Source organism: Pelophylax lessonae (assembly GCF_965119305.1).
Source record: "Pelophylax lessonae genome assembly, chromosome: 9".
Classification (NCBI taxonomy): domain Eukaryota; kingdom Metazoa; phylum Chordata; class Amphibia; order Anura; family Ranidae; genus Pelophylax; species Pelophylax lessonae.
In genome coordinates, this window is record NC_138776.1 from 244,483,926 (window position 1) to 244,494,539 (window position 10,614).

A 10,614-nucleotide genomic window follows, 5' to 3' on the forward strand; every position below is an offset into this window, starting at 1 on the left:
CATGCGCGAGTCACGCTGCGCGTCTTGATTGGCCGGCAATCTTCTGGGACCTCTGACATGTCCCAGAAGATTGCAGGGAGGGAGGGGGAAAGGAGAACTTCCGACGCTCCGAGCGGAAGTGGGAGTGGGTACCTGTCAAAAAAATGACATGCCAAATGTGGCATGTCAGGGGGTTAGAATACCAAAAGCGAAGTTCAATTTTTGGGTGGAACTCCACTTTAATGTCAAAAAAATTTAAAGATAAAGGATACCCCTCAACGCTAAATGAAGAGGCCTTTGATGCGACTATAAACCCTTCCCATAACAAAGATAGCACCATTACATCAGATGACAACTCGAACACAATAGTTGTAGATTCATTACCACTTTCAATGACAAACATCAGTCTATTCAAAAATCCTGAATAAACATTTTGGCATTTTATATTTCAATATTTTTATTGAAAAGATCAAGTAATGACAGAGATAACACTGGAACAAAGCCAATTCTCAGGTTGTCAACATATCAAGACACAAGTAAATATCCACCCTGCCAACCCCTCCACCTGGCTGCATCCACCTTGCCCACCCCTCCACCTGACTGCATCCACTCTTTCCTCCTCTCCACCTGGCTCTGTCCTCCCCTCCACTTGGCTGCATCCCCCCTCTCCTGTATCCAGCTGGTTTCATCCTCCCCTCCACTTGGCGGCATCCCTCCTCTCCTCTATCCATCTGGCTCTGCCCTTGCCTCCACCTGGCAGCATCCCTCCTCCCCTCTGTCCTTGCCTCCACCTGGCAGCATCCCCCCTCTTCTCTGTCCACCTGGATCTCTCCTCCCCTCCTCCTCCCAGCTCTGTCTCCTCTTTTTCTCCATCCACCTAGATGCAGGGCAACTGCCCTGGGTGACCACCCTAGGCAAGTTTGTGGAGTGAAGTGGCAGATGATTTTGTTTTTTTTAACCATGCCCATTTAAGCCCCTTCCACTGTTAACACAATTTGGCCATGACCACTGTTCACCGCATTTCTGCTCTGCTTGGGGCATCTAAAAGTTGTCCCAGGTCTTTTACAATCCTATAGTGTATACTATAGAAAAAAAAAAAAAATGTATAAAAAAAAAAAAAAAAAAAAAAAACAGAACATAATGGCAGGGCTCAGTGGTAGTTTCCTGTAAAAACCCCGTGAGGAAGACAGAAAACAGAATCTCTTACGCAATTTGCATAGCAAGATTCAGTTTTCTATTTCCTTGTGAAGCAGGCTAAGACTCGGTTCACACTATGGCGATCCGACTTCGGGGGCGACCTGTGAAGTTGCGTGCACCGTGACTTCGGCACGAATTGCACGGACTTCATAAAATGAATGTCTGTGCAAGTCGCTCCAGGTCGCCCCGAAGTAGTACAGGACCCTTTTTCTAAGTCGGAGCGACTTGTGTCGCTCCTATTAGAACCGTTCCTGTACTACACTATGGGATGCGACGGTGCGTGACTTGTCAGGCTGACCAAGTTGCCTGACAAGTCGGACTAGTGTGAATGGAGACTAAATATCACTAAAAGACATCAAGAAAATAGTACTTGTCATTATTTGTAAATTGTAATTATTTTTTGTCCCAGTCCAGGCCTGACTACAGGCCTCCTCAGACCACTGTATACAAAAAATAAAAATACAAATTTCATTTGGGTACAGCATTGCATGACCTCGCAATTGTCATTCAAAGTGTGACAGCGCTGAAAGCTGAACATTGGCCTGGGCAGGAAGGGGGTGAAACTGCCCTGTATTGAAGTGGTTAAGGGGCGGGACAGGGGGTGTGTTTTATGCCTACATACTTTTGCTAATAGGTGTCCCTCATTACCATCTCAAAAAGTTGGAAGGTATGTTACAGGCCTCCTCAGACCATCCTAAAACTAGACTGCGGCCCACCGTGTATTTACGTCACTACTTTGATGGGTTTTTTTGACGATTCGCCGCAGGTGCCCTCCCCCTCCTGCCACTTCCCGGTCGTTTCCCCATTAATCATAGCTATGATTAGGCACTGTTAGTAGTGTGCTATGATTTTCCAGTTCTTTGTGCCTGGAAAACTGAGAACGACCATGGTTTTCAAAAAGCGTTAAAGCTCTTTTAGATGGACTGGAAAACAGCGACAGCGAAACTGAGTTACTTGAAGAACTGAGCGATGGCGATTAGTGGAAAAAGGTGTCATCAGGTACGAAAAATGACGATGACAGCGACGATTCTGCGACTGAGCTCAGCTATGTGCAGACTTGGTGCTCTATTGACTGTGGTACGGATCAGGCAGCACCCCCCAAGATTCCCATTTACAGGAGCACCTGGTATAAAAGTTGATGTTGACCATGACAACCCTTTGGCACACCAATTATTTTTGACCGATGAGGTTATTGAAAAAATTGTTACCGAGACCAACCGGTACAAAGAGCAACAATGGGCTACGCATTGGAGGTTTGCAAGATGCAGAAAGTGGGAACCACTGACCAAAGATGACCTTTGGAAATTTCTGGGCCAAATAATTCTTCAGGGAGTGGTGGGGAGAAGTGGTATTGGACAAACAATACATTACTTGCCACTCCATTCTTTGGCACGGTCATGTCAGAATACAGATTTTCCATTGTAATGAAATATCTGCACTTTGAAAATAATGAAGAATTTGATGAAACTACCCATCCTGCACCAAAACTAAAAAAAAATTGGGAAGTATATCAAATGATTCTTCAGAATTTCCAATGGAGCTATGTGCCAGAAAGTGACATCAGCAAAGATGAAAGTCTAATGGCCTACAAGGGAAGGCTCAGCAGGGTAAAATCCTACATGCTGTGCGAATCATCAACTGGCTACATTTGGAATTCAGTGATATACACTGGAAAAGGAACAACATTTGATGAAAAATACAGCGATTATGGAATGGCATAATCTTCTGTTCTTTCACTAATTGAGCCATTGCTAAATCAGGGCTATTGTGTAACAACGGACAACTTTTGTACATCTCCTGAACTTCATGAGGTTCTACTGCACAACAAAACTGATGCCTTTGGATCACCGGTGCGACATGCCACCAATGTTTGGCAAAAAGAAGCTGAAGACAGGAGAAATGGTTGCCTGGCAGAAAGGCCAAATGATGGCACTGCGATGGAAGAACAAGAAAGATGTGTGCCTAATGAGTACAGTGCATAACACCTACACTGTTATGGTATGTATGAAAGGTGGGAAAGAAGTCATGAAGCCACAAGTAGTGATAGAATACAACAACACCATGGGAGGTGTTGACAGAGCCGAACAAGCAATGACATTCTACCCAGCTATGAGGAAGCAGCAAAAAAAAATACTATAAAAAGACCTTCAGACATCTTCTTGAGCAATGCTTGTGGAATGCATACATTCTGCTAAAAAGAAAAAAAAAAAAAGAGTGACAAGCCATTGATTCATGTGGACTTTTGGAAAGTTGCTGAACAAATCTTTCTTAGTCACCAAACACCATCAATGGCTGGGAATAGATCTGGACGTCGTGCTGTTGGCGTTGTCAACCCTGAATGCCTGACTGGTCGTCATTTCATGGACTAAATCCCACCAACTGAGAAAAAGTCAACACCTACAAGGATGTGCCTGGTTTGTTGCTCGAAGAGAGATGACAGTGGAAGGAAAATAAGAAAATAAACCAGATTCTATTGTCCCGATTGTGACGTCGGACTTTGTGCAGTCCCATGTTTCAAAATATTTCATACCCAAAATGTTTACTAAACCTTTATTACAGTGACTAGTAATATCGATCCCCTTGTTTTTACATATTTCAGTGTTTTTGGTTTGATTATATTATTGAATAAAATGTAATATTATATTATAATTCATGATTTCGTGTTTCAAACTTTATCATATCCGGGATGTCTACTAGACTTTTGTTTGGACAGATTTAACCACTTAAGCCCCGGAAGATTTTACCCCCTTCCTGACCAGGGCCTATTTTGCGATTCGGCACTGCGTGACTTTAACGGACAATTGCGCGGTCGTGCGACGCTGTACCCAAATTAAACTGACGTCCTTTTTTTCCCACAAACAGAGCTTTCTTTTGGTGGTATTTGATCACCTGTGCGAGTTTTTGATCATGCGCTATAAACAAAAAAGGAGCGACAATTTTGCAAAAATAACAATATTTTTCACATTTTTTTATATGAAATTCCCCCCAAAAAAATGTAAAAATCTAAATTTTTTAACATTTTAGGCCAATTTGTTTTCTGCTACAAATGTTTGGTAAAAAAAAATCGCAATAAGCGTATTTTGATTGGTTTGCGCAAAAGTTATTGCGTTTACTAACTAAGGGAAAGATTTTTGTCATTTTTTTTTTTTTAACGAGTAATGGTGGTGATCTGCGATTTTTTTAGCAGGACTGCGACATTGCGGCGGACAGATCGGACCCTTGACTGACATTTTTGACACTTTTGGGAGTACCAGTGACATTACTACAGTAATCAGTGCTAAAAATATGCACTGTTACTGTAAAAATGACACTGGCAGGGAAGAGGTTAACTTTATTGTAGAAGGAGGGGTTAAATGTGTCCCTAGGGGCGTGTTTCTAACTGTGAAGGGATGTGGCTGTTTGTGTAACAACAGAGATATACGATCCTACATAGCAGGGCCGTATGATCTCTGTTCTTACACAGGGGGAATGACAGGCGGCTTTGTTTACATTAGCCACCTGCCTTTCTCCCTCTCCACCCGACGATCGCGAGTGACAGACGGACATCGGGTCTGCCGGTCACACGCGCGGGGGGGTCCGCGCGCTCGCCCCCTAGAGCCTCACAGGCTAGTGACATACCCCTACGTCACTTTGCCTGTGAGGGGCTGACTGCCGCCATATCTAGTCGTGCGGCAGTCGGCAAGTGGTTAAGTGGGTTATTCCTAATACTTACAGGCCTAAAATATAAAACAACAGATTTCCATGCAAAACAATGTACCGCTTTTAGCACAAAAATTCTGACATAATCAGACCACCAGGGAGGTTAAAGGGACAGTGTAAAAAAAAAATAAAATAAATAAAAATATTTAAAGCACCCTGTCTCTTCGACCTCGCGCACAGAAGCGAACGCATACGCAAGTCGCGCCCACATATGTAAACGGTGTTCAAACCACACATGTAAGGTATCACCACCATCGTTAGTGAGAGCAAGAATTCTACCTCTAGACCGCCTCTGGAACTCTAAACTAGTAACATGTAGAAATTTTTAAAGCGCCATCTATAGAGATTTTTAGGTACCAATGTTTGGCGCAATTCCACGAGCGTGCGCAATTTTGAAGCATGACATGTTAGAATGAATTTATTTGGCGTAATATTATCTTTCATATTCTAGAAAAAAATTGGGCTAACTTAACTGTTTTCTTATTTTTTTAAATAAAAAAGGTGTATTTTTTCCAAAAAAATTGCGTTTGTAAGACTGCTGCGCAAATACAGTGTGATATAAGGTATTGCAACGATCTCCATTTTATTCTATAGGGTCTTTGCTAAAAAAAAAAAAATAAACAATAAAAAATGATTTTATATATATATATATATATATATATATATATATATATATATATATATATATATATATAATGTTTGGGGGTTCTAAGTAATTTTATAGCAAAAAAATACTGATTTAACTTGTAAACAACAAGTGTCAGAAATAGGCTTGTTCTAGAGCATCTGTGGGGCATCCTCAATCGGAAGCACAAGGTCTCTAACATCCACCAGCTCTGTGATGTCCTCATGGAGGAGTGGAAGAGGACTCCAGTGGCAACCTGTGAAGCTCTGGTGAACTCAATGCCCAAGAGGGTTAAGGCAGTGCTGGAAAATAATGGTGGCCACACAAAATATTGACACTTTGGGCCCAATTTGGACATTTTCACTTAGAGGTGTACTCACTTTTGTTGCCAGTGGTTTAGACATTAATAGCTGTGTGTTGAGTTATTTTGAGGGGACAGCAAATTTACACTGTTATACAAGCTGTACACTCACTACTTTACATCGTAGCAAAGAGCCTGTCTTATGTGACATTCTAAAGAAAGGAAAATACCTTATTTTTCTGTATGCTTACTGCAAAAACGTGATGTTTCATCAGCCAAACTGGATTTTCATGTTTCTCTGAATCCTAGACGTCACTGCTGTGTTTTCAGCCTGAAAGTTTTATATTTGTTGTTGTTCCTCATTGCTGTACTATATTGTTGTAGCCAAAACTAAGTGCTAGGGATCGACCAATTATCGTCAAGGCCGATATATCGAGGGCCGATATGCACTTTCCCCGATATATCGGCCCGGAGGTTACCCATATTGTCGATATTGTTGTGACGTCATTGGGTATGTTGCGTCACTGGGACAGCTTCTGCCATCTTAGGCCGCCTCCCTCAGTCTCGTCTGGAGTCGGGGAGTCTTGGGACAGTGAGTGTACAGTGCACACAGTGTGTTTAACACAGCCACCACATACATACACCTACCCACAGCTGCCCGGTGCCAGCCAGCCAGCCACCCACACACCCATAGGCTTGTACCAGCCAGCCAGCCACAGGCCCTGCCTGTATCAGCTAGCCAGCCACAGGCCCTGGGCCTGTACCAGCCAGCCACCCACCACACAGGGTGCCAGCCAGCCACCCACCAAAGTGTGCCAGCCAGCCACCCACCAAAGGGTACCAGCCAGCCACCCACCACATGTTAACATGTTCAGTAACAGATTTGTGTTGAAAATTGTGTTTACTTTGCAAAACTTTAAATGTTCAAAATATCGGTCCATATCGGCCGATACCGATATGATATGGCCGTAATATCAGTATCGGCAACGAAAAACCAATATCGGTCGATCCCTACTAAGTGCCTATGGGACATTTTAGAGGTACATCTACATACTGTACATGTTATATATAAAACTTTGTGTCAGTCTACTTCACAAAAGTGATCAGTTCTTTCATATTTCAACAAAAAATTTTTTTCAAACATTAGTTATATACAGGCCTTTTTTTCCCTCTGGGAATAGGTACAGGTACTCCCTTCTTCTGCATCACCCCTTGTCTCCACTGCGAACCAAGATATGCATGTGAGCCGCTCAGGCTTTATGGGAATAAAGTCCTGTGCCCACCGCCGTAAGTGCTGGTCAAGAAGGGATCTTGTCTATGCTCCAGGCAATGGTAGAGAGTGATAGGTATCCCGGGAGCCACACATCAAGGGATGGATCCCCTGATGATGTGCATGTGCGCGAAACACGTAGGGAGGAGCCTTGCATACTGACGCCACGCCGCCGTGTCCTGAGTTGGGATCTGCAGCTAATGCTGTAAGTTCGGCCGTTTATGTTTTTATTATGTTTTATGTGCATCCTTTTTATTTCTATGCTATCAATTTTATAAATTGCTACACTATCAACCTTTTATCGGGCTCCGTGTGGTGAGCACCTTTCTGATCAAGTTCTAGCATTAGAGGCCATTTTACTGGAGAAGAATTCACAAGATAGTTGCTGGGAACTTTTTATTGTATGTTAGGGTTTTTTATGTGATGACCACATGTACAGTATAATATATGATGTTTTTTGTTTTTTTTAACATACCACTTTATGTTCAAAATATTGTAGGGGTGCACTTTTTATTACTGATTTTTATCATAGGGCTGGTCACTTTTGTGCCAGTGGCTTTACCTCTTAAGCACTCACTACATTTTCTTGAAAAAGCAGTCTCAGCCTGGACCCCCGCCAGGCCACAGACACATTTTACTTGCCCACCGGAGCTTACTCATGCCCATGAGTTGGCTCCGGTGGGTGGAGTGAAACACGTTGGGGGCGTGCGACGGGGGTCTAGGCTGAGACTGCCAATCACTATCACACAGCGGGCTTTGACTTGATGTGCCACTCCCGGGACACCTATCACTCTCTACCCCTTGTCTCCACCCCTTACCCACCTCTAAACACGTTCCTTGGTTCCACCTTCCAGTACCGCCCCCTTTAGAGCTTTAGAGAATACAGAATCAAGTATCATTTGGGGTGCTCTGTATTGAATTTGTTAATGATAATAAGAAAAGTAGTAAAATAGATCCCATGTAGCCAACAACAATAGCCCCTCCCCCCATCAGCAACAATAGCCCCTCCCGCAACAAATCACCTCCCATCAGCAATAGACCCCCCAGCAACAATAGACCCCCCAGAAACAATCGATCCACCCCAGCAAAAATACACCTCCGAGAGGATTTGTCTCTCAGTAGCAATAGATTCAACTCAAGCAAACTCTTTAAAAAAAAAAAACAGCAAAAAAAGCCCACTCTTGTCTGACGGGTCCAGGCTGGGGTGGGGAAAGATCGTGGCCATGTGGTTGAGATCCACCCATGAGCCTGAGCCAGCCGCTCCCACCCTTTCCACAGCCCAGCGCTCCAGTGAGTGGAGGGGGTGCAGAACAGACAGTGGTGACTGGCAGTCACCAGCTCTCTCCCATGGAGCACTGGGAACTGAGCGATCAGTGGTCTTTAAACACTCAGTTCTCAGTCTTAGAGCCGGCGGGGGACAGATGGAGACAGTCCAGTTTCCCGGCCATAGGTGATGACGTCACTTACCACACCTGATCTCGGAAGGGCCAGAGAGGAAGGTGGAGGGGAGGAGAGCGTCTGAAGGTTGGTCTCTTCGCTATAGCTACATGTTTCGCGCCTTGTCAAGCTAAGTGACGGGACGGACCGAACCTCCTTATGTATTACAATTGGAGAGTTTCAAGAAATACACCCACAGGGGCAGGATTATGTAAATAATTGGAAGTTTTGGCAATCAATTGTATTGCGGACACTAGTGCAGACTCCACACAGTAAGGGCACACTACGTAGTACCACACTGAAACATATTGAACAGTCATATAAACAATTATATTATAGCTAATGGTCCTGCTGGAATATCAAAAAAGGCCAAAAACCACATCGTCACCTTATCCAAACCAGGCAAATCTCCTGCCTCCCCACCCAACTTCTGTCCTATCTCATTACTGAACTCCGATATTAACATTTATGCTAAACTCTTAGCCAAACGCCTATACGAATTCATCCCTAGTCTTGTCAAACCAGATCAGACAGGTTTCACCAAAGGCTGACAACCCCCAGATGCCACTAGGTGGGTTCTCAACATTATCCACCATGCCCGCACCCACAAAACACAAACCCTCCTGCTTTCTATCAACGCTGAAAAAGGATACATTGGGGATACATGAAAGCAACCCTCACCAAATTCGGATTTGCAGGACCCATAGTTCCGACAATATTAGCACTATACTCCAAACCTTCGGCGAGGGTCTACACCTCGGGATTCCTGTCAAAATAATTTTTTATCAAAAACGGCACCAGGCAAGGATGCCCCTTTCGCCAGCCATTTTCAACCTGATGATGGAACCCCTCGCCGAAGCAACCCGTTCCCACCCCTTGATTACGGGCATAACAGCCAACCGAGTAAACCATGTGATTAACCTATTCGCGGACGACGTGGTACTGATAGTAAATAACCCTCTAATTTAGTTGCCGTGTATTCACAAACTCTTAACCCGGTTCAGCGCCCTCTCCTACTACAAGGTGAACTTCACCAAATCCCTGATCTTGGATCTAGGGGTGAACCGACACACACAATCACATTTGCAACAACAATTCCCCTACACATGGGCTTCGGATTCCATCACCTACCTGGGCATTCAATTAGCTGCCGACATAACCAAAATAGTTACATTTTAAACCCCTTACTGCCAAGATTAAACAGACTTTACAGCGCCTAGCAAAAGTGGAACTCTCCTGAATAGGCAGGATTGCCTCATTTAAAATGATTGAACTCCCCAAAATACTATATTTGTTTCAGATTATCCCACTACCTATTCATAATAAGTACCTGAAAGAACTTAATGCCGCCCTCAAGCAATTTGTCTGGCTGGGGAAAAAACCTAGATGCTCTATGGCTCACCTAATTAAGCACAAACGAGTGGGTGGGATCTGCTGGCCCATATTGGAAGACTACCACACAGCGTCTCTTCTATCACAGGCAGAGCGGTGGTTCCTCAACTCTCCAGAAGCAATCTGGGTGCATCTAGAAGCAGCACTGGCACACTCCCCGTCTCTACACTTGTTGCTCCTGGCAGACTCGTGGAAACCACTAACTCTCCTCTCACTCCCCCCAACCACCCAGGCTACCATATTGGCCTGGAGGAAATTGACTTCTCCCTCCCTACTTACCCATACTCCTGCTGAATTACGTATCCCCATCCAGACTCTGGAAATCCTCATCCCATTACTCAAAACTAGTATGCTAGTTGATCAAGGCATCCACTGGGTAGACGACCTGTTGTCTAACCAGTTGATGGCTCCTTGGGCAGATCTTATAGATACATTTGCGTTACCCCAAACAGCAAAATACGCTTATCTGCAAATAAGCGCTTTTATAAGGAAACACCCTCTCCCTACTATACGGGTAGAGGATCGAATCTGATCCTTCCTCACATATCCGTTGGACAAGAAGAAGGGCATATCCCTGTTTTATAACATCCTTGGCAACAAAAACTCTTTTACCAAAACTCCTCCTATGATACGCTGGGAACAGGATATGGGCAGGCAGTTCTCATAAATTCAATGGACACAAGCATTCCAAGCCGTCACGTCCACGTCACACTG